This window comes from Callospermophilus lateralis, unplaced genomic scaffold (genome assembly GCF_048772815.1).
Source record: "Callospermophilus lateralis isolate mCalLat2 unplaced genomic scaffold, mCalLat2.hap1 Scaffold_123, whole genome shotgun sequence".
NCBI lineage: Eukaryota > Metazoa > Chordata > Mammalia > Rodentia > Sciuridae > Callospermophilus > Callospermophilus lateralis.
This window is the reverse complement of record NW_027512416.1, coordinates 2838300-2864761: the sequence shown is the minus strand read 5'-3', so window position 1 is coordinate 2864761 and position 26462 is coordinate 2838300. Positions and strand designations below refer to the sequence as shown.

The following is a 26462-nucleotide window of genomic DNA, read 5'->3' as shown; positions in this document are numbered from 1 at the left end:
ATGAGTGTGAGTGTGCGTCCCAACTTCTGCTGAAGCCTGATGTCCCATGCTCTGGCCAGGCTGGCATTGGCTGGCTGCGTCCCCACCAGGGCAGCTGCTTTGAGCCCTTGGCCAGCCTAGGATTCCCATCCTCAGGGAATACTCATTAGACCGACCAAATTTGTAAATCACAGCGTGGTCCCCGAATGGCGCTCTTAGCTCTGGCTATTGCACTTGGTATCTGCAACAGCCACTCCGAAGGCCTGTCCACCTGCCACTGCGATTGCCAGCTCTGCCCTGGATTCCCTGTGACCCATAAGATCCCGTCAAGGCGGGGCATTTCTCCAGGGTTTCGAGGACTGTGATGTAACTGGTGGGCATGTCCCTCTGTGGGCAGCTGAGCTGCAGACTGGCCTGAGGCCCTGGAGTGGGGACTTGGCCAGAACCTCTTCCACAGTGACAGTTGCTCGGCCTCCCACTGAGCCTCAGTTTCCTCATGTACAAATGGCCCCCTGACTCATCGTGTGGCTACTAGGAAGTGACAGTGAAATGCTTGGCCTGGAGCCTGGCCTGCCACAGAGCCTGGCCTGTCGCAGAGCCTGACTTGGGTATTTCCCGTCCAACCACTGTCGTTGCCTCCACAAGTGGTGGGAAGGTACTCTGGCCAGACGGGCAGAGGGCTGTCCTAGGAGGACACTGGGATTGTTCCCCAGAGGATGGCAAGACAGCCCATTCCCAGGAGTGCCAAAGATGGATTCTTGGGGGCAGGAGATAGGATGGTGGTGAGGGAGGGGGCAGGACATGGGGGGGGCCCTCTGTGCATGTCGTGGGCCATCACCGACAGGGATGAGTGGGAGACCCTCAGGTCTGGTTTACATTTTCAGGTCCATCCCTTTTGACCATTATGTGGGGATGGACACCAGGAGCCAGAGTCAGGAACAGGGAGGGCTGTGGCCCTGAGCTCCGAGAAGCCACATCTGTCCACCTGCAGAGTCATCCCCACTCAGTAAGCAGGGGGTCATGTTCTTCTCAGTAAATTTGGATTTTTCTCTGACAAATACAGCATAGTGGACAGGGCTCTGGAGCGTAGGTGGGAGCCCATGTGTGGGGGCTCAAGTGACAACTACTTCTAGTGCCACTCTGTGTGACGAGGCACAGCCCCATCCTAAAGGCAGCCCTGGGGTGCAGGTACCAGGGCCAACAGCACCCCCTGACACCAGCAGTCCCTGCCCAGCCCAGCAAGCCCCCATCACAATGCTGATTATTAAATTTCCTGAAGACAACCCGGTAACAAAGCAATTTGAAAAAATTTATATATTAAAGCAGGTATAAATGTACACCATGTTCAGGCTTCCTCACAGAGGGATACAAATGAACCAGACTCCATTTTTCATCCAGCATGAGAGTCAAGGTAAAATCACTAAATAATGTGCTACATTCGTGGTGGGGAGAGAGCACACCCACCCACAGACAGAGCATGGGGACAACTGGGCGGTGTCTTCCCAGTTCAAACACATGTGGCCTGTATACCAGCTGTTCCACTCAGCGGTCCCCACCGGACCCACTGAGGGCATTCTGTCTTTGCATGATTTTAAATAATTCTGCAGGGAACATCCCTGAGACACGACCTTTTCAACTGCAAATGTGCATTAACAGGGGCTGGTTAAATATGGACCGGATAAAAAACAGAGCCCCAAAAAGCTGCAAAAAAAATGGATTGCTACCAGGTGCAGGGGCACATGCCTGTAATTCCAGTAGCCCAGGAGGCTCCCACATTCAAAGCCACCCTCTCACGCACAGAGGCCCCCCTGCAACTTAGATAGGCAACTTGTGAGACCCTGTGTCAAAAGAAAAACATTAAAAGGGCTAGAGATGTGGCTCAAGGGTAAGTGTCCCTGGGTTCAATTCATGGTAAAAAGAGACATTTTGCTTAGAGAGACATGATAAGTATTTTGCTGAGTGTCAAGGAAGCCAGGCTCACAGCGATGCCCAGAGCAGCTTGTTACTGATACAACAGCGCAAGCATACACCTTCTACTGCAAACAGGCGGCTGAGGAGGGACCCGGGCAGCTCAGGATAGGTATGGGGTCGGGGAGACTCTTCCTCTGCAAATACTTCTGCTCTTTTTAAATTTTATATCAGATGCATAAACTATTTATCCAAATGATTCATTTCAAAAATTATATGTGCTAATTTCACTATCTGGTTAAAACAGTTATTGGTGTTTATTTTCTGCATCAAATAGAACATCAGATCAAAGAAATACCTGATGTTTTGGGTGATGGCTACTGCCACCTTAAGAGCTGGCCCCCTCCCAATTTAGGACTCTCTTGCTGAATTGTTAGGGTTAACCCTATAGATAGAGATTTGGTGAAGGCTGGTTAATAAAGTAACAATCACAATTTAAGTTTTTGATAGACCCATCATATAAAAAACCCTAAGCCTGGGCTGGGGTTGTGGCTTAGTGGCAGAATGCTTGCCTAGCCTGTATGAGGCACTGGGTTCGATCCTTAGCACCACATAAAAATAAACAGATAAAATAAAGGCACGCTGTCCGTACATAACTACAGAAGAAGAAAACACAAAAAGCAAAACCCCAAGCAATTTCCTTTTGCCTTTTGCAGGCGCAAAGAAGGCAATACATATCAGTCCTGAGCAGTGAAAGCAGTTGCCAAACAAGACCCAAGAGAGGACGAGCGGACTCAGACTGTGTTGGAGACCACTGGGCCCCTCCCTTCCGCTCTCTGGGCATACTGGGGACTTGCCGTCGCCCGTGAGTGTACCTGTGTGTGTCCCTGTCCCCTGGAGATTCTCAGAACATCACTGCCTGCTCACGTCTCCAGCCCTGCACATCCAGCCATGGAGACCAAGTGGCAGACAGGTACTGCATATGTTGGGGACACCGCCCACCAGGCTGAAGGCATGGCAGCTGCAGGCTGTGTCAGTCCCACAGTGCCAGGTGTCAGGTGGGAGAATCAAGTGCCATCTGCGTGGCCCTGCCCTCCCCCTCCACAGTCACATTCCCTTTCTTTCTCTTTATTCTTTCAGGACATTTCTGTGTCCCACCCCTTCCTGCAGGTCCTGGAAGAGCCCCCTGCTGCCCACCAGGAAGCCCTGCCCTTCTTAACTTGCATCCTTCCTGTTCTTTTAATCTGAATATATTCCAATTACTTTCTCCAAGTGTCGTGTTCTCAGTGACTCAAAAACCATCGCTCAGAGGCCGGTGGGAACCCAGATCTGTGAAGGTGGAGAGGGGTCCGGCAGCAGACGGAGCTGGGGCAGCAGGGGTCGCCCCCGGGCTTTGGCATGGGACCCCAAAGTTTGGGAGCGTACAGTCTGACAGCTCAGCTTTGTGTTCATTACAAGACAGAAAGCTTACTTTGACCTCTTTAAATATGAAAAGCCAATCCCCGAAACTCGGAGCAAGTCACATTGAAGCCTGTGTGTCCCTGTTCCCACCACTGAACGCAACTACAGTGCTTCTCCATCCGCCTCAGTGTCTTCAAATTTCTTCATCTGATCCACAGGAAACAGCCAAAAATGTATAAAGTTTTTATTTTCTTTGCACACTCTACTATAGATGAATGTTCTATTCTGCTTTTTTAAAACTGTTATATATCATGAATATTTGCTATTTTATTCTTTGAAAACATGTTTTTTAATGCTGTGTCTTAGGATAGCTATATACTGTCTTACTAAATAATTCCTCTACTGTTGGGTATTTAGACTTCTTCTCCTTATTCTTTGAAATTTTTTGCTGGGATGCGCATCCTAATAAATAAATACTTGTGCACACATCTTATTATTTTGCAAGACAAATTTCTAGACAGAAATACTAGAAAAGGTACAAAAATATTCTTATTGGAATTTTGGTACAATGATTGCTATGCTTTGCTTATCACTGATGTAACAGAATGCTCATTTATATAACAAATTAGAATAAAAAATTAAAAAAATAAAATCCCCCCAGCACTAGGCTTTTCACGATTTGGGTTAAAAGATTAGATTAGATTTGGGTTAAAAGTCTCTGTCTTTTTGAAATGCAGAAGACAGTACCTCAATACTGGGATTTCTTTGATATTAGTGAGTTTGATTTCTTTTTCATTTACTCACTACCCACTTGTTCTCCTTCTATGTGAATTGTTTTACCCATTTTTCTTTGGGGTGCTTTCGTATTCTTATTGAAAAGAGTTTTCTAGTTGAATGAAATCTGGGTTTTGCCAACATTTGTTAAAACAGAAAATTTTACTTAACACCAAAAAAACAAACAACCCAATCAATAAATGGGCTAAGGAGCTGAACAGACACTTCTCAGAAGAAGATATACATTTGATCAACAAATATATGAAAAAATATTCAACATCTCTAGTAATTAGAAAAATGCAAATCAAAACTACTCTAAGATTTTATTTCATGCCAGTCAGAATGGCAGCTAACAAGATTACAGACAACAATAAATGTTGGTGAGGATGTGGGGAAAAAGTTCACTCATACATTGTTGGTGGAACTGCAAATTGGTGCAACCACTCTGGAAATTCCTTAGAAAACATGGAATAGAACCACCTTTTGACCCAGCTATCCCTCTCCTCTGTCTATACCCAAAGGACTTAAAATCAGCATATTATAGTAAAGCAGCCACATCAATGTTTAAGGAGCTCAATTCACAATAGCTAAACTGTGGAACCAACCTCGACTCCCTTCAATAGATGAATGGGTAAAGAAACTGTGGTACATATACACAATGGAATATTACACAGTATTAAAAGAGAATAAAATTATGGCATTTCCAGGTAAATGGATGGAGTTGGAGAATATCATGCTAAATGAAGTAAGCCAATCCCCCAAAACCAAAGGCTGAATGTTCTCTCTGATAAGTGGATGCTGATCCATAATGTCGGGGGCATGGGAAAAATGAAGGAACTTCAATGGGACAAAGTGGTGAGGGGTGGGGAGGGAGCATGGGGGCAGAAAAGATGGTGGAATAAGATGGACATCATCACCCTAGGTACATGTATGACTGCACATATGTGCGACGCTACATTGTATACAACCAGAGAAGTGAAAAGTTGTGCTGCAATTTTGTACAATGAATTAAAATGCATTCTGCCCTCATATATACCTAATTAATATTAATTAATTAATTAATGAAACAGAAAATAAAAAAGACAAAGCAGACTGGGACAAATCATTTGAGCCCCAAAACAAAACAAAATAGCAAATTTTTGTGTGTTTATCTTCCTTTGGGCCCAGGGATTATTTATGAGTGTGTTATCTATTTTCCAAGTGTTTGAATATCTTCCTGTTATCTTTTTCCCCCTTTAGTGCTGGGGATGGGTCTCAGGGCCAGTGCATGCAGGGTAAGTATGTGCCACAGAGCTATGCCCCCAGCCATTTTCTAGTTATTTCACATTACCGATTTCTGTTTTAATTCTCTAGGGTCAGATAACACCGTTTGTATGATTTCACTTCTTATGCATTTGTTCAGGTGTGCTGTGGTCTGTCTTGGTAACTATTCTATGTGTACTTGAAAAAAAATTGTATTCTGCTGTGGTTGGGTGGAGTTGTCTATAAAAGCTAACCAGTTCCAGCTGGCTGATGGTGGTCAGTTCTTCCACATCCCAACTATATATATATATGTAGTTGTTGATGGACCTTTATTTTTATTTTATTTATATGTGGTGCTGAGGATCGAAGCCAGGGCCTCTCACATGCTAGGCAAGAGCTCCACCATGAGCCCCAGCCCCAGCCCCATCCCTGCTGATTTGACATCTCTTGGTTCCACTGGTTACTGAGAGAGGAGCCTCTCAGCATGTCTTCAACTACAATTGTGGGTTTAGCTGTTTTTGCATGTGCATGTCAATAAGGGCAGCTTTGATTGTCAATGTTACCCTACCTTTGAATAATTTGGGCATTTTCTTCTTTTGAATGCCATAGCCCAGGTGGGGCAGACGGCAGCCTGTGGGTTGTAAATCTGGTTATCCTGAACACACGCAGGCCTCCTCCTGCCTGTGTGCGTAGCTCTGTCACACCAGGGCAGCAGGGCGAGCGGTACCGACTGAGACTGCACCAGCCATTATCTAGCCCTTGAAGAAGAAGCCCACTGACCTCTGCCCAGCGCCACGCGGCTGCAGTGACGTGGGAGAGAGAGAGCGGGTCCAGCCCTCAGCTCCTCAGTCGCGGGAACCACGTTCCACTCGAGGCTGGTGACCGTGGCAAGATAGCTGTGGGACGATCCTCTCACTGTGGAGTGTTCTGAAGCAGCCCTGCCGTGATGGTGGCCCCCCTGCACTGGCCACGGCATCTCTTCTGCCAGTGAGTTTTTGGTCACTGGTGTATTTTTGTGTTTTTAGCATTTTTATTTTAAAACTTTGATTGATTCTTAAGAGATGGGGTCTCACTATGTTGATCTTGAACTCTTGGGCTCAAGCGATCCTCCTGCCTCAGCCTCCGGAGCAGCTGGGACTACAGATGGCTGTCACTGTGCCTGGGTGATATTTTTGGTTTTGAGTCATTTTTTGGAGGCTCGTATTTTCCTAGAAAATTGCTCTCTCAGACTCACAGAGCCTCCTTCCAGCTGGGCCAGCTGCTCTCCTCAGAAGCGTGTTTGGAGGGCGTCTTCTGCGAGCCTCCGGCTGGCCTGGCCAGGGAGAAGTTAATCTGATCTGGATTTCTCCCTTATTTAGTAATGGAAGCCCAGCAGGGTGAGTATTTTTATCCAAATGCAGCCTCACCCGACCCCCTCCATTCCACAGCATCTTGAACTCAGTGCCCCCCTCCTCTTTGAAACAGTCTGATATGTTAAGCAGCATCCTCCATCTCCTTGGTTAGAAGCGGTGGCCACGTTGCTGATGTGAAGTTGTAACAGCGTTTATCTCTTGTTCCACAGTGTCGTAGTGAGACACGTGGCCTGGACCACTTCAGTCATCATTTAAGGAGCTATACATCTCGGTTAATTAATCGATGACCAACTTTTGGTGATGTGTCCAGTGGTCAGCCTCCACTAGGGCGGGTGGCACAGCTTGAAGAGACAGAGCCCAGGGACAACGTTGTCAGTCAGCCACTGTCTCAGGCCCCCAGGGCCTGGCGTGCCCCACCGCTACAGCATGAGGATGTGGGGCCACTTGTGCTCGCAAGCAGGCTACAAGAGCAGGGCGGTCCCTGGGCTCCATGTGCTGGACCCCACATTCCAGTTCACACGGCCCCCAATCCCGCGAGACCTCCACTGTGCAGTGTGCTCTGAGGACCAGCCTCCCTGATCCTGGGAACCTCAGGTGAAAACAGCGATAGATTTTCACGAAGAAAGACACCCTCAGCAAAGCGAGCAGGTCAGCTCCCCCAGTGCACAGGCCCGGGAGGCAGCACCAGGAACCCCGACGGAATGTCGTCAGTCCCCACAAAAACGCACATGGAGACCCCGTCACCGCTGCAGTAGTTCAGGGGTCTTGTGGGTCGCCCTCCTTAGTGGATTCATGCTCTCCTCTCAAGGGGGATTATCTCTTGGGGGAGTTCAGTGCCCCCTGATCTCTCCCCTTGGCCTGCTGGTCCTTCAACTTCCAGCCATGAGTTGAAGAGCAGGGCCCTCACCAGAACAGCCACCTTGAACTTCCCGGCCTCCAGAACCATGAACTCTTCTTTACCTATCACCTGGTCTCAGGTTAGCAACAGAAAATGAACCACAACATCTTCATTTTACAGATAAGGCAACTGAGGAACAGAGAAGTTACCTATATTTCCCAGGTCACACAGCTAAGAAGTAGAGTGGGACTGAGAATGATAATCACTACATTCTGTTGCTCCCCACACTCCATCGTGAAAAAGCATCTGAGTACATTAAAAAAGAATTAACATCCAGAATGTACAAAAAGCTGCTAATAAACCAATCAGAACACCAATATAAACAAACCAATTTTAAAAAAGGATGAAAAATAAAACAGCCAGCTGACAAAGGAAGGGAAATGATAATTGCATGAAAGGCTGTTCAAGCAAGTCCTGGGGACAGGCAGGGGAACAAGCGGGAGTTTATCTGACAGATTACAGAAAACCAGGATGTTCGACAGAGCCAGGAGGGCAGTGGGAATGGCCCTCACACTGCGGGTGGCCAGATGGATCTGAGTCGTCCTTATCCAAAATGCTGGGACCAGAAGTATGTCAGACCTGGGGGGTGGTTGAATGTTTGCAGATACATAATGAGATATTTTGGGGATGGGACCCAGGTCTAAACACAGAGTTCATTTATGTTTCAAAAAGGCTTATACACATAGCCCAGAGGTAATTTCATTTAAAATATCTTAAATAATTTAACATATGAAGCAAAGCTTCATGGTATCAATTTTTCACTTGTGGAATGTCAGTGCCTCAAAAGTCTGATTTTGGAGCATTTCACATTTCAAATCTTCTTCTTAGGGACACTCAGCCTGTACTGCCTTTTGAATGATGGTGTGGTGGGTCCACTACCATTCAAAATGCACTTCACTTCTGTCCAGCAGCTTCGGGTGAGGTCCCTCCCTACAGCCACCGCTCATGTGGGTTCTAGGAGGCCACACGCAGGAGTTCTCCCCAGCCACCTGTGCTCCCCACCTCACTGAGGTCCCCTGGTGCCCTGTGGGGCCCACAGAGAGCTCTGGGCAGAAAGAGCTCTGGGCAGACTCCACACACACCTCGCTCGTTGCACTTCAAGCCACCTGTGTCCCTCCCTCAACTTCTTCAAGCCAGTTGTACCTGTGATACCATCTACCACTTAATGCTGAGAATCAGTGGTGGCCAGTGCCAGGGAAGCATTTTATAAAAACTAAGCTGAAAACTCTGAGTTCATGAAAGGCAAGTTGCTAACACCCCCCAACCAAACCAAACCGCCCCTAGGGTGAAGCCAAAACCTTGAGCGCAGCACTGGGGACAGCGTCACAACAACCCAGAAGGCTTCTGATGGAGTCGTCCTACATGTCTAAACTCCAAAAGCAGACCGTGCCTTAAGGCTGTACTTTATCAGAAGAGGTAAATTAGATGAAGTTAGTTCTCCAACGGGAACCTAAGGTCAAAGAAAAGGCCTAGGTAGACACTTTAGTGTTGTTTGACTTTTTTTTAAGTAATGCAAGGGTAGCAATGAGTCATATATGCAACGTTAAAATACTTAAAAATAAAGTGGTACCTTTATCCACGTAAAGGACACCTTTAACAGCATGAGGTAACTCCTGCTCACTTTACTAACTGCTGGCCGGGTGATTCTACCATCCCATAATAATGAAGTCATTTACTTTTGTGGTACAAGGGAGACTTCCGTCTTTAGTGGAGGAGCTTCAGCAATTTGCATTTATTAACTGACAGGTTTGTTATTAACTCTGCCTCCTTTTTCAATGCTGTTTGTTTCCTGTGCTTCTTTGCAGTTTGCTGTGCTTTTCTATGTGATACAAAAGGCCCTTTTTCTGCTTCTAGCTACATTTATGTTGTGAAAGGCTCATGCTTTCTTTTAAGTTCTACATATTATGATTGATCTCTAAGTTTTATATCAGAAGTCTCCTAAAACAAACTCTTGATGTAGCCACTTACAAATCCCCACTCAAGAGCCAGGAGGGATGCCAGCATTTAAACTCATTTTTCCTGATTCTACAGGACAGGAGGTTAGCAGATGAATCCCTGGTGGTCCTTCAAAAATCCAATTTTATCAAACCTTCCCTACTGCAAACCTGCTTGGAAGCCGAAGTCTGAGTTAGAGGATGCAGATTGGGAGCTGTTCTCAGTCTTGATCATTCACAATGGATGCTGCAGTCTACCATGTTTGCTTTTAATTTGTATTTATTTATTTTTTTTTAAAAGAGAGGGGTCTCACTCTGCTGCGTGGACTGGCCTGGAACTCCTGGGCTGAAGAGATCCTCCTGCCTCAGCCTCCCAAGTAGCTGGGCTGTTTTGCTTTTTAAATAACAACAAGAGGGCTGGGATGTAGCTCAGTGGAAAGCACATTCCCAGCACGCCCAGGCCCGGCTTCCCTCGCCAGCACCACACAAACACACACACGATACAATCAACACACACACATCCACAAGTCCTCTCTCCTCGAGTTGACCATATGCTTGTCTCTCTAAATCACACAACTTTCTTTGATTCTCGAATAATCTTTGTTCCATTAAAACAAGCCCTGAGGTTCCCCTAAACTTGTTTCTGTCTCTGTCCCACTGTTTCTCCCTGCAGCTGCAGACCAGGCAACCTCACGACTGCCCAAGGTCAGCCGAAGGATCCTGCCCACAAACCCAGGCAAGAGACTCACTGCCCAGTTGGGGTTGGGGGTGGACACGCCGGGGGATTTCTTTCAGCACCCCCGCTCCTCCAAAGTTCAAATGGCCCCCAAATAATGTTGGGGGATAAGATGACAAGGGAAAGGAAGTACAGCAGATTTCTGTGACCCAGCTTAGGTGGCTGGGGTGATCTCACAGTCACCACAGGCTTAGCATCACCTGGTGCTTTAGCAGAAATGCCCCATGGCAGTCAAAAAGGGTGCGTAAATGCCATCTTCCCACCCGAGGGCACGTGCCTGTTGGGGCCTCAGCTCTGGGGAGGGGCTGACCTAGAGGCTACAGGTGCCTTCAGTTGCCCACGAGATAATGTCTTCTTTCCCACGTGGTCTCATGGGCGTGCCCTGCCAGTCATCCTCCTGATAAACCACAGCAGAACCTCAGCCCCCAGAGGAAGGCCCCCCCATCAGCTGGAACCAAGTGAAGCCCCCCAGCTTACCTCCTGCAGTTTGACCTCCTCGGGCTGCAGGATCTCCAGCACCCCGCTGCTCTGGATTTCTGGAAGGTCCTGCCAGAGGTTGAACCTCGAGTGGGGATTACTGTGCAGGCAGATCTGGGGCACAGTCCTCCTCTGGGGTGGGCTCTCCAGCTCTTCCTCTTCCTCCTCTTCCTCTGGGGTGTCCTCACTGGTTGGGGACCCATCCTCATCGCCCTGTATCTCTGTGTCCTGTTGCCTCCTGGTCTCGATTTCTTGAATGGTTGATTTATCTCGGTATTTCTGATATAGGAGCCCTGGAATAAAAAAGCGTTGTATTTTTTAAAAGAACAAGATTTTTGATGGCAATCATTTCAAATCACTATAACGTCACACTCTTACTGTGAGGGGATGCTCTACTGAGGAGCACACAGAGAAAGACAGACTCTCTCGCTTCCTAGTAATAGGCTCCTGGACCACAGAGCAAACTGCCTCCTCTTCCTCGTGGGAAAGACCAGAATGTGCAAGTTTTCTCCACCACTAAGAAAAGTCTCTGATTCAAAATCCAGTCACACAAATGCGGGATTTCTTCAGCAAAATGAGAAGGCAGACCTTGATGTGTCAGTAACCGGGAGAGCGCTGTTGACGGAAATGTCCTGGTTAGGTCTCAACATCCAGCAGGGACCTTCCCACAGCCCTAATGCCCCAATAGTAACCCTCAAGCACACTCATCCATGCCGTGGGAATACCTGTCAATTTGCATATGGAGGAAAAATCCCTGTCTCAGCAACCTGAGGAGTCCAAAGGGACCCATCTCTTGTGCACAGTCTCCCATGGCTTCCCCAGCCGGTTCTAAAGCAAATGCACCTGTCTCAAGGAAGACTGGGGGTACGAGAAGTTGGAATGGATGTAGCTGCTCCATGAGAAAAACTCCCTTCAGGGCAACTGGCTGTGGACAGAGGGACTGTCCCTCCACACGACCCTGCCTTCCACAAGGATGCGGGGACAGGTCAGCCCCAAGGGTCTTGTCAGCCATGCACAGAAACAGGACTCTGCCCATTGGCCAGGGAGGCCCCAGGAGCTCTCAGGCAAGCATGCCTGGGTTGCATTCAGCAGAACCAGACTGGTAGGAGAGGGCTGCAGTTCCAAGGACAGCAGATGAAGTGGTGGTAGTAACAGAGCCCAGGGCCAGACTCAGGGGACAGTCCAACATAGAGCAATGGCTGGTGCTGGGTAAAATCCAGGTCACCAGCTTGGCAAGAGGGTCTCGTGGCACCATTCAAGAGCACAAGGAACATGAGTGGAGGCTCTGACTGTGGGTGGGGTAGTGCAGAGATGAAAATGTCCTGGGGTCCCCAGTGAAGAAACCCAGCTGGGCAGCTGGACTTACTGGTCTGGAGCCTGGGACAGTGGCTGGGATCCCTAGGTTTGTCCACTTGGAAAGCACCCTCTCCTTTAGTACAGCTGAGACGTGTTAAGCATGTCTAAACAGTGGGAAGGGGTGAGAGAGGAACAGACTACCTCGGAGACCCACCCTGGATACGTGAGCTGGGTCAGTCACATCCACAGGTGGGAACCTCATCAGTCTATCCGCGGGTCACACCATTGGCTTCCAATGTTCCATGACTCTAAATCATAAAGCCTTTAAATGAACCCCTGTGCTTTGCAATGTCACCATCCAGCAGAACACAATATAGAGTTCATGTGACAAAGGAATGAAAGTCGATCTATGCTAAATACAACTCAGGTTGGGGACCTATAAGGACAGTTGAGTGTCACCACATAAATGGGCTCAATTGTGACACGTGACTGTTGCCATCAAGCTCGTTATTTTCCTGGGCTTCTGACAGACAGGATGCTTATGGAGGCTTCCACCTGGGTTCACCTTCCAATGTTTAACTCGCACCCACGAGGCCCTCAAACATTTGTTGAACATCTTTTTAAATGCAGTTTCCAAGCTTCCTCGGAGTGTCTGACCTAGCATACTTCTGACATTTCAGAAAGCACATCTTACGCATGCTGCAGGCAGCTAATCCGGGGCAGAACTACCTCCAACTTTTCACAGGTGCATGAGACTTCAGCACTGCCACATTGTGGCAGACACTCTCAGGAGCTCCCCTCCGTCCCTTACACCCTGGCTTCCCAGGTAGCAGGGCAGGGGTTTGGTTTGGGTGCCGCCCATCTGTGCTCCAGGACGTGGGTGATGTTGACTGAGGGACACCTTCCCTGTCAGCTCCCTTCCCCTTGCCAGCGGTGGGTTTGGGCATTGGCATGTGACACCTGCAAGTTCATATGCTGGAACCTAGTGCCCAGGGTGACTGTCTAAGAGGTGGGGCATCTGGGGAAGTGATTTCCATGAACAGAACACTGTCCTTATGAAAGAGGTTGAGGGGAGCCGCATTGTCCCTCCTGCAACATGAGACTCCACAAGAGGGCCATCTGAACCCTCACCATCGGGAATCAGCTCTGGTGCTGGGCCTCTCAGCCTCCAGAACCATAATGAGTCACCCAGTGTTAGAGTGTGGATATGGCTTGTCCCCGAGGTGGAGGCTTGGTCCCAGTGTGGTGGAGTTGAGAGGTACTCTAGGCCATGGGCCACTTCCTTTTAAGGACTCCACAAGAACCTCAGTTTAAGAATGGGTTGTTGGGCTGGGGATACAGCTCAGTTGGTAGAGAGCTTGCCTTGCATGCACAGGGCCCTGGCTTCAATTCCCAGCACCATACACATAAAAAATGGGTTGTCCTTGGGGCTGGGCTGTGGTGGAGTGGTAAGAACGCTTGCCTAGCACACGTGAGGCACTGGGTTCAATAAGATAAATAAGATAAAGGTACTGTGTCCATCTAGAACTAAAGAAAAAAAGAAAGAAAGGGTGCTAAAAACAATGAGCCTGGCACTGGAATCTTTTGCATGTAATCTCTCCTGCTCATTCCCATTATGCTGCCACCCACCATGTTGTAATAGTACCAGGGAACCTTTATCAGAGCCCATCAGAGACTGGTGCCATGCTCTCAGACCTCTGAACTGTGAGTTTAATAAATCTCTTTTCTGTATGAATTCCTTGTTTCAGTTATTTTGTTATACTCTCAAAAAGGTATTTTGTTATATACAGATTAAGACACTGGCCAAGGAGAGAAAGAGAAAGGAGACATATTCTAAGGGCTTCTCAAAAAGATGTCTCTCCCCAAGAAACACTAAAAGACAACACCCTTCCTGCTGCTACAGACCACTGCTGGAGGGTGTGATACCTGGAGCCATTACAGCAGATTGAGGAGGAGAAGCACTGTGATGCCTGTTTGGGTGATGAACCTATTCAGGACCTTCTCACCCCTGGACTCATTGACTGACATGGGATGCCTTCATCATTTAAGATCAGTTTTTGCTAGATATTCTGTTAATTGCAGCCAAAATAATTTTAGAATTAAAAAATGCAGACTTTTTTACTGAGTTATATATTTAGAACATAAATTGGAACTCCAATTTTTTTCTGGAGTTACTACGATTACGGAATTATTTGACATGCTATTATAACTACTTTTCATAATCTTTTGTTTTTGTTTGCATTAAATTCAGATTACTGTATAATCTAAATCAGACCACCAAATACAGTAGATTTATATGAGGAACTACATGTTATCTGAGAACTCGCTGTACTCACAGTATTGCATTTAATTTTTTTTTTTTTTGCAGTGCTGGGGATCAAACCAGGGCCTCACATGTGCTAGACTAATGCTCTACCACTCAGCTGTGCCTCAGCTCAAAATGTTGTGAATATAGCATGTATTCCTATTTTATATTTGAATGTTCAGTAAGCACAACTTTATATGGAAGTTAATTTTCCCTTTTGTAAATCTTTTTAATTTACAAAAGCTTGCACTTGGTATCACATGCATGTGGAATAGGAAGGCTCAGTTCCAACTCTTATTAAAAGATCTAAACAGGTTGGCTAGAAAAGGAGGGTGAGTCCCCAGCTCCTTTGGCCAAAGCCTCCTGAGTCATTTCAAATCCCTCCTCCTGAAGAGGATTCCTTTTTATTTCATTCTTCAAATACAATTCGAAGGGCAGGGAATCAATTATGATTTAGTGAGCAATTCTATGTGCCAAGCATAGACAATCTCTCTCTCTCTCTTACACACATACATAGACACACACACACACACACACACACACCACTCCAGGGGCTCAGGCTGTGTGATCTCTGAGGCAACAGCCACTGTGACAACAGCTGTGTACTCTAGTTACACATTCTGTGTAACCTGAGTGGTGGCCACTGCAAAATCTAAAACACAGTCTACAAAATGCAAACAAACTCATTCCACTTTCTGTCCCCTGGATTTCACTCTACCCTCAGGACCCTGCGGTCCTTTCCTGACACCTGGTGAAGAATCCTCTCACTCACATAGCTGAGGGCAGCTGGGCTGGGGAAAGGACCTGCATGGCACAGCCATGCAGTCTCCAATGAAGACTGAGATGGCATGAGACAGCTCTGTGCTGTCCCTCGACCCATCCATGGAGACCTATGGGAAACAGGGAAAGATGCTCCCCATGACACCAGCAGATATAGAGAAGGGGCTGTGGGGGAAAGGCTCAGAACCTCAGCATCTCTGCTGACTGTCAGATGAGGAAACTTAGGCCCATGATGGCAGACAGAAGTCTCAGGGGCCCGGACTCCAGCTTGGAGCTTCTGCAGCTCCAGGGGAAGTGCTCGGCCTCCTGGGAGCAGATGGGGGCTTTGGCCCCTCCCCACCCTAATTCCTTCCTGGTCATGGCCCTGATCCTAGAAGAGCCCCTTCAAGAGGGTAGAAGCCAAAGTTTCCATCATATGCTGAGGCAGAGGTGGCTCTCCTCATACAAAGGACAATGTGGCATAGCATTGGGAAAATCTTTGTTGAAAAATCAGGATTTCTGACAGACGCAGTGGTGCACACCTATAATCCCAGTGGTTCAGGAAGCCGAGTCATGAGGATCACAAGTTTGAGGCCAGCCTCACAATTTAGTGAGGCCCTAAGCAACCCAGTGAGACCCTGTCTCTAAATAAAATACAAAAAAAGAGCTGGGGATATGCCTTATGGTTAAGAGCCCCTGTGTTTGAAATCAGGCATCAGTTTCAGACTAGCCCCTCCCCACTTCCTCAGCCAACAAAATGAAAGGCCCCCATCGTGCCCCACCCCAACCTGACGTACAGGGTGCCACAGGAGACAAACTTCTGGGAGTCAGAGCAGCCTATTAGCAAGCAGTGCACACTCCAGCCCCCCAGCTTCACAGGGGCTCGCTCCTCTCAGGGTTGGGTTAGAAAGCTCCCTGCCAGCCAGGAGGGGGGCTGCCTGAAAAGCCTCCCAAATGCCAGGTCTCCTATAGGGACAGAAGCTCCTTTCCACTCTGAGGACACATTGTGTCTATTCCAGTGATTGGGGCTAAAGGACAATAATGATATATTATTTAGACAAGAAAATTTACAAATTTAGAATTTTTATTTTAACAAGTAGTCTGCTCTAATAACATTGAAGAATATTTTCTAAGCAGCCAGTACCACTTTCAGATGAACGGAAACTACAGGTCCATTCACTGGTGCCCCTGGTGATGGTATGAGAACTAGCCTGAAGTTACAAGCAATTTCTTAGTGCAAGGCATGGAGTTCTTTGGACACTCTCCGCCCCCTTTGTGAATTCTTGGTGGCCTATAGGAGCTGGACATACATGCTGCTCCTTGGGTGTCTCCCCAGAGCCATATTCCAGGAGAGGTTTCCCTTCCTTATTCAAGGGCTTCTGGGGCTCCTTCTTTCTCTATTTCCCTTTCCTGGCTTGCAAAGTCCCTGGCCATCAGCCTGGCTCTGCCCAGGCGGGCCCTCCACACACCTCCCTCTCTGTTCCAAATCTGGGCCCACGCCCTGTTCTTCCTAGGCCCGTCCCTGTCTGGAGCACAAGGAAGGCTCACTATGCAGGGTCCAGCAGTACTGGTTCACCTCTTTTCTTTCTAGCAGAAGTGACTGAAGAGAGCCCTTGCTCAGGAGAGTTGGGCCAAGCAGAGTCAGCAGGATAGAAATCCATTTGCTAAATTAGCTCAATGGTACAACACTAATAAGATGTAGCAGTTCTGCCTATGGACCATTCAGAACCACATCCCATGGGCCAGGAGATCTCAGAGTCCACCTGGCACCCACTTTCTTAAACAAAACTCTCTCTCAACCAAGGACACCCACCTATTTGTTCGATGAGGTTTCCTCCAGGAGTCGGCAGGAATGGGATGGATCATCTGCAGGGCCTCGGTGAGGGTGGTGGGGCTGTCCGCCAAGGCTGGGCACTCCTCGGGTGTGGTCCCATTTCCCAGGGTGGAGGATGACTCGCTACCAGAGAGGGAGGGCCGCAAGACTGGTTATTTTTAAGCAACAACACAACTTGGTCGGCTTGCCAGAGGCGTCTTCACAATCGGCTGCAGGCCAGTGGCACCCTGCCTCAGGCCGTCCAGGCCGAGGTACCACATCAGCCACTGCCCATCCCAGCAGGGCGGACCCAAAGGCCCTTTTAGTCCTGCACCAGGGCTCGATGGGGTGATTCATTCCCACACTAGACCGCCCAAACCTTCATGTATTTCGAGCTCACGGGCAGGCGTCGGAAACTTGGCGCGCCCTGCCTGCGCGCTCGGTGGCGCCGAATGGTTGCCCCAACGGGTCCCGCGGCCAGGAGGCCACCTTGAGCCCCTCGGGGTCATGCAGCCCCCAGTCCCTTTCATCCCCGATCCTTCAGTACCAGGGCCACTAAGGGCAGAGAGGGAATCCATGTGGCACGCGCACGCCCAGGGCGTCCGGGGCGAAGGCACTGGAGGTGATCTTGGGGAGCAACTGGGGAGCCAGCGGCCGGGACAGGGAAGCTGCCCTACTCCAGCCAGATGCCCGCCCGATGAGGGCCCGGGTAGGAGTGGGGGGCAGCGGGAGCCCGTGGGCCGGGGTTTGGGTATAGGCCTTGCCAGTCGGTGTCCCTAGCTGGGGGAGCAAGCAGGGAAGGAAGCATACGGGGCCAGCGCGCGGGAACAGGGATGGCCACCGGTCCTCACCTGCCGGGCAGGTGTCCCGCCAAATCAAGCGCGTCGCTCTCCGAGGTGGAGCTGTCGTGGTTCACAGCGCAGGCGGCGCTGAAGGCTGCAACCAGCAGCTCCATGGGGGCCGGCGGCGGGGCGGGAGCAGGGGCCGGTGGGGGGCGGCGCTGGGGGCCCGGGCTGGGCTGGGGGCGACGCGTGGGCTCTGGACTGAGGTCGCAGCGCGCACGGCTGGAGCCAGAGCTGCCGCAGCCGCCACCGCCGCTGTGGAGCGCTCCAGCGGGCGCGCGCGCGCCAGGAGGCTCCCGGGGTTGCCACGGCAACGGGGGAAGGCGGGAGGGGCGCGCGCGGCGGGGGCGAGGCCGGGTTGCTGAGGGGCGGGGGCGCTCAGGCAGGGCGCGACTCGGGCCCAGCGGCACCAACTGCTGACCTCGCGCCCCTCCGCGCCTCCCTCCAGCCGGCGACCTCTTCCAGCCTGGAGAGACCGAGGGTAGACTGGGGGTCCGCGAGCGGCGCCTCCGCCGGCCCGCCCCTTGCTTGCGGTGGTCGCAGCTCGGCCGGGCATTCCTGGAAGGTGCGGTCGAGGTGACGCTCTGCCCCGAGTACTCTGGAACCGCCGCCTTGGCCACGCGGGGCACCCTGTGCAGTTTCGGGCAGGCTAGCAGCTGGTCGACCCTGCCGCTGCCGCCCGGAGCCCGGCCTCGGGGAATGTGTCCTCGCTGGAAGTGCCTCCCTCTGTTCCCTATTGGAGGCACACACTCGGGTCTTACAGGACCCCCGCACGATGGCTCCTGATATTTAGAGTGGGAAGGGAGTAGCGCTGAGACCTCTCCCCTGCGGGTATCGCTGCAGGACCATCTGCTCTTAGCGACCCAGAGACCCTGGCGGGACAGGGTTGGGTTTGGGAGAAACGAAGTGCGCCAAGACTCTGCCCAGTTTCCTTGTCTAGTCACTTTGACTCTTGGAACCCGCTCCTCCGTTAGCTAGTTCAGTCCGTTCATGGATTCAGAAAGCGAGCAAAACTAGGTGACTGAAAGGAGGAGGAAGCTAATGTTCCCCTCGGCAAGGTCCTGAAGGTTGGCATGAGACCAGGCAAGCCGCCCCTGCTGCCTCCTCAGAGGTGACCTGGGAAATCTAGAGGGATTCCGTCCTGCACGACACTGGCACATTGGCCAGTATCTTTTCCTGGGACCATCCTGCTCCCCTTGTTGTACATCCAGGTAAAGTGGCCTTGATTTGCAGCCAGGACAATTCCAATGCTAATTGTCAGGAGAGGGTAGGGATGGGGTACAGAGAAAAGTAAGGAGAGTCTTCCTTTGCACCTTCCCCTCCACATTGGTTAAAATTAACACAATCCTTTTTGGGGGGCAGACAGTGCTGGTGGGAGGGGTTCAGATCCTGTCAGTTGGTTGGCTTTCATATATTCCAGCCTGGAATAAGGCAGATGTTCTGCAGGGAGGGTTGGGAAGGCGCAGGTAAGCAAGAAACTTAGGATGAAAGGCCTTCTGCCAGGAAGGGAACTGCCCTTTCCATCCGCCAGCTGATCACCCATCGTCCTGGCCTCTTTCATCTTGCCCTGATCCTCCTGTGGGAAGGTATGCTGCAGCTGGCTGAAACCCAGCTCCCAAAGCTGCCACTCAGCTCTCTGTTTTGGGAGGAGCCAGAACCGAAAGTTTCGATGCCTTTTGCTCTCAAGGGCTCAGGATATTTGAGAGACACCCATCCGGTCTCTTTCCAAGTCAAGCACCTGCCTTCTGCAATGTTTTTCAGGGAGGCAGGTACCCCCAGCTGATCTCCCTCTCCCTCACATTTTTGTCTACTAACTAGCATGTCCACCTGGATACCCTCTGTTCAGACTGCCATAACAAAATACCATAGATTGGGTGCCTTGTAAACAACAAACTAGGCACCTGCTCTCTGCTTGACAGCCTGCATTCCAGATCCAATGGAGAGATGGTTCCACCTTCAGGGGCCACTTGGGTGGCACTGTTGCCCCCACTGCGTGAGGAGGTGCTGCCCATGCTGTGGTTGGTCCCACCCTTGCCATGCCAAGGTTCTGTGTGTGGTCCACACTGAAGTTCTTTGTTGGGGTGGGGCAAGCCCTTCAAAAGAGAGGTGGAGGCTGCCCTTCCCAGACTGGGGACTCTGCCCCAGCAGCCAGGAGGCCAGGGAGAACCTGAGAGGTGTCTCAGCTCTGTATCTCCTGTCACTCCATGTGCCAATGGCTAACCATGCTCCCTTTGTCCCTAGAGTTCCTCGAGCAGCCTACCTCTCTTTTGAGTCTGGACTGTTGGAGTCTCTTCTCTCCTGGGTCCTTCTTTCTTTCCTTCCTTTTTCTAAACTATGGGTCCAACTTTGTCCTCTCCCTTTACTTAAGCACTTCTGTTGGAGCCCTATCACCTGCGGGCAAAGCCCGTCAGCCACTGCACACACCTGTCAGTTTGCGGATGGGCCCTGCATGGATTCTCCATACTATCCCAGGCTCTGTGGATTTTCTAAGTGCTGTGTCCTCCCCTAGGACTCTGCACCTCCCCACCCTGCCAGTGACGACCTCCATCTGAAAAGCTGCCCCCACAGGGCCCTCCCTCTCCTTCATCACAGCCCTCACTGCCTGGCACTGTGAAGAGCACTTTATGGGCCCTTAGTAGGGTCTGCTGGTTTGCATGGCTGTGTCAGCCCTTAAGTTCCTAGTGACACTAAATGGAAGCTGTCCCTTCCGCCTTTGCTGCACAAAATATAAAGGATTCAACTTAAAAAAAATCTGAAAATATCAAACTGAAATTATATCTATTAAGGTGAGCATGATAAAATCTTCCAATTGAAAAATAAGCTAAAAATATCCCCTTAATTATAAAATTGGTTTAGAAAGTCACTGAGTTCTCAGGCATATAACCTTAAGCTTAATTCCCATGTTCTATTTTCTATCATATTTAGTGCTTATTAGGCAGTCTATTATTAAAATCTCCACTTAACTGACATTTTCCTCTGAATCATTCACAAAATAAAGTACTGAGAAATATTCAAATATTTGTACCTGGCTAGCACATAGTAGGTGCTCTCTAAGTATTTGTGAATGGATTAATGGTCTGCATTTAAAAAGACATACCTAGCTATCTTAGGTATTCAATCTGAGGGATCTACTTCTTGTTTTGGGTTATAAATATTGGCAGCAAAGTGGATTTTTTTATTTATGTAGCAACCTCATCTTTCAGGAATCTTTGTTTATAAATTTTTTCTTGATGCTGAGGGAGAATTTCTAGAAGAGGAAGGAAGCTTAGGGATGATCTAGTCCAACACTTTGATTTTATAGAAGCAGGATTGAGGGTTCAATGACAAGTCCAAGATCTGACAGTTGGATAGTAGCTGATTTGGGAACATATGATAGTGAATGAAGACTGCGTTGTGTGGAATAGGAACTGCATATATGTGTGTGTGTGTATATATATATACATAAATATATACATATACATATATACACATACACACATATGGGCACATATATATAAATATATATGTGTATATATTTATATATACATATACACATTTATGAATTATATATAGAAAATTATACATAAAAAAGTGCTGGGAAAAAACCCCAGGGTGTTGCCTATGCTAGAAAAATGCTTCCCACTTAGCTGTGTCCCCAGCCCAAGGAACTGCGGATTTCTATCACCCTGTTTTCAGGGTCACATGGTTTGCTAGCAGACTACCAAACGTTAAGATCACTTGTATTCTTAATCTCATAGGATAATATCTTGGATTTTTTTTTTTTTGGAATTAGAATACATTCCTCAAATATATATTGTAAACTTATAGAAACAGTCATTTGATAGCTTTTAATTAACTGTGTCTTTTAAATATGTAAGCAGTAGTTTCTGTCACTCTCAAAAGACTTCTAATTTGTTTGGAAATGAACAAAACTCATCTGTGTGAATACAGTACTCTATCGAGGGCCACAGCCTCCAGAGTTGCTTGGACCCCAAAAGCTAGAGGGATAGTGAAGCAAATGACAAGCTGTATTTGGAGGGGAGGACCCTCTCACTGCAGCTCCAAGAAACCGGGAACTCACACTTGATGGGTGAAAAGATTTCACCGCAAGATTGCAACCAAGGTTGACAGTGCTCTATGCATACTGTCACCCACTGCTGCTGGGAAGGCAGCATGGCCCCCGGCTTCCAAAGACCTCCAGATGCTGTGTGTTGTACTCTCTAGACTGTTCCCTGCCTCTTCTCTAGGCTGAATCTAATTTGGAAGCTTCCCTGTAGCCTGTCGTTTCTGGAGCATAGCAGCTGTCAGGGGGTTCTGTAAGTCCCAGCAAATTATGACAACTGAGGGTGACATGCAGACCCCCAAACTCTGCAGCTGTGTCAGTAGTGAGGTGTTTTGGGGCAGTGTCTCCCTTCACAAGCCTCTAGCCTGACCTAGAGTGCAGCATCACTTTCCTACCCTGGCCTTCTTTCCCCTGTTTCCCCTCCAAACTCTGTCTGTCCTAAACATGGCTGCCAGGTAAATTTTCCTCCAGCATCACTGATCCCAGCATCTGCTAGCTTCAGTGACTCCCTAGTTCCTTGTTGGTAACTTATGCTCAATGGAGTTAATGTCCAGTCCAGGCTGGCCCTGCCCAGATGAGAGCGGGTCCCTCCTGTGAGCTCCCATGGCTCTGTTGTCTCCACTCTGAGATTTTTGGGAGCAGCTATGAAAATGTCATTCATCTCCAATCCCCAGCAGGTCTGGGAAAGAGATGGTGCCTCTTCAGACACCGGAGGCCATGGCTGGGCCTTGCTGTGCACCAGCCCACCCTGCTCTTGGCCTCTTTGATTGATGATGGTGTCTCTTCAGCCGACCTCTTTGGGAACTGGCAGGGAGTGGCACCTGCCTGGTGCTGCAGGCTGGAGGGAGGCAGCTGCACTTGTGGTGGTGAGTCTCCAAACCCATTAGACCTGGATTTAGGGTTTGGTGAGGCAAGGAGTGGTTTGTTCTGTTTTTGTCCTTTTTTGACATGGTTGCCTTGTGGACAGTTGCACTCTTGGTTAAATGGGGAAAAGGCCAGAGGGTGATGAGATGCAGACAAAGCCCTGTCTGGTTTGAGGAGCAATGCGGGCACTGGATGGGTTCAGTGACTCCGAGAAGCAGGCCCATAATCTTAGGGCTTAACTGCCAAAAATCTGACATTGCTAGGGTGAGTACATTTTCTGAATAAAAAATAGGTGACCAAGGATTTTTACTCCACTTCCAACCTAAGAGCAGCTTGGAGGATGGGGCTTGAATAGTGAAAATTAGAATTTCCAAAAGCATTTTCATGGTTCATGTGTCCTTAGCAGTGTCCTTAAAAGGCTGGGACAAATGGTGGACATGATCTTAAACTATCAGATGCACACAATTTGCACATTTATGGAACAAATAGAAATGTATTTCCCAAAACAGCCTCCCCCAAACCCTCACAGATAAGAGGCTGTGATTCGTGTGCTGATCTGAATCTGGAAAGGGAGGGAGGGCTTAAATATGGATTTCTGGAGTATTCCTAACCAAGGAGGCTGGAGCACACGGGGCCTGGGGTCAGGCAGTGGCCAGTGTCATGGATTTTGACCAACAGGAGCATCTGAGGAAGGGAGTACTGAAGGGCTGACAGTTCCCAAAGATGTGGGGGGTGGAATTTAGAGTAAGTAAGATTAAGAGTTGCCTAGGTGCACAGAGTTTATGCTTTAGGCTGTGGCCACAGGGGTTAGAGATTGTTAATCAGAACTCAAAATGTAAACAAAAGACTAGGCGCCCCCTCCATCTAATTTATAAACCATTGTTAGATCTAATTTAGTCTTGTTTTAGAAGAGCACTTTGCAAACTATCACGTGCTACACATAGAAAAGACATTATTATTATTTTTTTCCTACGTAGCCTACATTTAGTACTGCAATACATTCATTGTGGTAAGGAGAATGCATTTCCTTGGCAATTTGCCAAATGTAGCAAAGCTGCTTAGAGTGTAAAACCAGAAAGAAAAGGCTGTCTGTTCACAAGTAGTTTTGAAGGAGTAGCAGGTAGTCAAGAATATTTGTAATTAGAAATTGTTCAGACTTTATTCCTGGAAATTTCCAAATAACTGGATTTTAGAGAAATCTTTTCCATCATAAGAAGTCCTGTGATAACCTTCCATTTCCTATTGAAACAACCACCTTGCCCTAACATCCTGAAGAAGGAGAGCTCTTTGATGAGTTACCGGTTCTATCTGTTGAAGAATTTGGGGTCTCCTAGAAAAACTAGTATGTATTTGATGATAATGGTCACATTCTGAGATGTTGGAGCTCAGTGCCAGCCCTCGCCTGCCCCTGGAATGTCGAAAAAAATGCATTTCTCCCTTGAACTTCACAGCTTTGGGCCACTACTGATATTTGCATTTCCAAGAGTCTATTAAGGAACCATGACAGCAGTGTTCAAATAAGCATGAAATATTTGAATTTTACAGAGAGAAAGCATGGAATTCCAAAACATACCAGCAACACAGCAATCAAAGAGGTTTGAAAATGAACAGCTGGTGGTCACCAATGCACAGAAATTGTCACTGGCTTCTGAGAGTGGAAGTGTGACTTGATATCATCTTTCTCAGGGGTGATCTGACAACACATACATTAAATCTGTGAATGTTCACGCTCTTTGGCAAAGAGAGTCTACCTCTAGGACTATATCCTAACAAACTATTAAGTATGTAAAAAAATAAAAAAAGCTCTGTAAGGATGTCTATTACAATGGTGTTATTAATATTAGCACTGTTACTTATAACTGGGCAATATTTAAGGTGACCCTATGTCCAATGACAGAAGATTGATGATTTAAATCATGGGATACTGTACCATTAAGAAGATTTTAAAAGAGCTGGGTGCAGTGGCACATGCCTGTAATTCCAGTCACTTAGGAGGCTGAGGCAGAAGGGTCACAAGTTCAAGGCCAGTCTCAGCAACTTGGCGAAACTCTCTCTCAAAAGAAAAAAAAAAAAAAAAAAAAAGGACTGGGGATGTAGCTCAGTGGGGAAGTGCATCTGGGTTCAATTTCTAGTACCAAAACAATTTAAAAATCAACATTTTTCAAGAATATTTAATAATATGGAATAATATTAAAAAAATGTTCAGATTTAAATAAAGCGGATTTCTAAACTGGAGGGTAGTATGGTCTTATTTGGTTTATAAGTAGACTTTTAGGTATGGAATTTTAAGCATGTACACAGTCTTTTAAAGGACTGGTAGACCAATCACCAAAAATATTTTGCATTACTTGTAGCTGGTTGGCTGGATTCTGAGGGAATTTTCCTCTTTTTACTCATATGTGTTTGAAATTTTTCTACAATAAATGTGTCACTTATGTAACAAGGGAGGAAAGTTACTTTAAAAACAACATCAATCGCTTAATGTGCATAAATTTAGAGCATGAATTCAAAGTGTTTGCGTCACCGTGGGGCATTCTGATAAACTTGGAAAGGGGGCGGGGCTGTTTGCATTCTCTCCAGGTACCTGGGGATGAGTTGAGGGGAGGCATCTCAATTTTTGTTACGTAAATCTGTCTCTGAGAAAGCTCTTCAGTTTCCAAAGAATCATGAATTCAAATTTTACAGTAAATTGCTTCCTGGCAACATTAACATGAAGGCACTTATCAGATATTCCAATCTGCCTGGTTATGAAAATAGTCCCTTTTCCAGAAATTCCTTCTCCTTCATAAATCCATGTGTACAGTCCTAACCAGAATGTGGCTCACATTTCTACTGAAGCCATGTTCTCACCAGAGCGCTCCTAAGAAGCCACCCTTCCAGCCAGAGGCAGCGCCCGGCCCCGGCACCACCAGGGCTCTCTCCCTGCAGAGTGCAGAAGCCTCCTCCACATCCCACCACGCAGCTGGCTGCACCCCCTCAAGTCTCTGATCACTTTATTAGAAAGTGAGTTTTCCGGCCTAATGGGCTGTGCGTGGAGACTGGGCGTGGCCCCTGGCTTCTGTCCCTCCCTATGCTGGACAGGGCCCAGGCTCACCCTGTAGGTTCTGAATGTATCTGCTCAGTGAGGCCGATCTGGGACTCTCCCAGGGCCTCTCAGTAAATCACAGCCACAGAAACGTCTCACAAACCCTTTTCCTTTCACTCATTAATATAATCTTCTCTCCTTTCTGCTCCCTTAAAAGGTGATTGTATCTGTAGTTAAAGGACCATTATTTTCCGGGGACAAAGTCAGTTTACCAGTCAAACAGTGAATTTCATTTTTGTTTTTCACCTACCCACTGTTTGTCCCTCCCCTGGACTGACCAGTGGCTGCTGGCTTTCCTAATTTTAAGGCCATGTCTCATTTTTTCCATGCAGTGAAGATTGCATGTTAAGTTATTGCTATTTCTAAAATGCTGCTCAGCTCTTATAGTGGCTTTTATTTATCACAGCCAGTGGGATCTCTAGGCCAGGCTCTCTGCTTTTGCTTGGGCTACAAAGACAGTCTTTAATAGGTCTTTCCTTCCTTCCTCCCTTGTAGGGTCTTCAAGGAAAGTCTTTGGCTTGCCAAAAATACAGGCTTCTACTGTGAAATTGTCATTTATGCCTTAAAAAAGAAGGCGAGTCCAACCTGTCAGGAGCTGAGTGCTTTCTGTTAAGAAGTGAAGGATTCTTAGCAGGAGAGGGGAGAACTTCCTCCACAGCATGAATCAGAGACATGAAAGCTGAACAGAGAACTCCTCTCCCTGGAGAGCACCTGAGCAGCACCCTGCCCCTTCCTGACACCACGCCCGAGTCCCA

General features: G+C 48.2%; 1 pseudogene; it reads right to left on the bottom strand.

Moving 5' to 3' along the window:
* Positions 1–26462, bottom strand: part of LOC143640132 (ephexin-1-like) — a 61576-nt pseudogene that overhangs the window by 15678 nt on the left and 19436 nt on the right.